This window comes from Arvicanthis niloticus, chromosome 24 (assembly GCF_011762505.2).
Source record: "Arvicanthis niloticus isolate mArvNil1 chromosome 24, mArvNil1.pat.X, whole genome shotgun sequence".
Taxonomy (NCBI): domain Eukaryota; kingdom Metazoa; phylum Chordata; class Mammalia; order Rodentia; family Muridae; genus Arvicanthis; species Arvicanthis niloticus.
The window spans coordinates 27,975,834-27,976,366 of NC_133432.1; positions in this window are offsets into that span (position 1 = coordinate 27,975,834).

Consider the following 533-nt stretch of genomic DNA (forward strand, 5'->3'; position numbering starts at 1 on the left):
GGGGTGGCGTTGTTTTCGCCAGCGCCACCCGCCAGCGTTGCGGATTTTACGGCGTGATCGCTGCAGCTTTGCTCCACTAGGCACACAAGCGAATGTGGGCGGGAAAGGGTATCGATCTGTTTTGGGGCCTCTGCTTCGGCCAATGGAAAGCATTGATTCGATGCAGAGTCCCCAGACTGCTGGTTGGCGGAGTTTCCCTGTCAACAGACTGTTAGAAAACAGCACTGTAGAGGCATGAGTGGAGCTCAAGATGGTCTCAAAATATAAGGGCGTGACGGAAACTAAAAGATAGAGGTCATAGCAGGAAAACAGGAGAGAAAAGGCAACTTGAGGCAGAGATAAGAACGAAGTGCCTCGGGCGCTCCGCTGCATGTGGAGGGGTGGAGGAAATAAAGGTGCCAGCGAGGATTATGGGACTTGTAGTTTCACTAGACTTTCGTCCGGAAAATGGCCGGCTACTCCAGCCGCGCAGACGCAGAAGCGGCTTTGAGCCGCGCATGCGCCTCATTTCTGCGCTCACGCCGCTTGGGGGC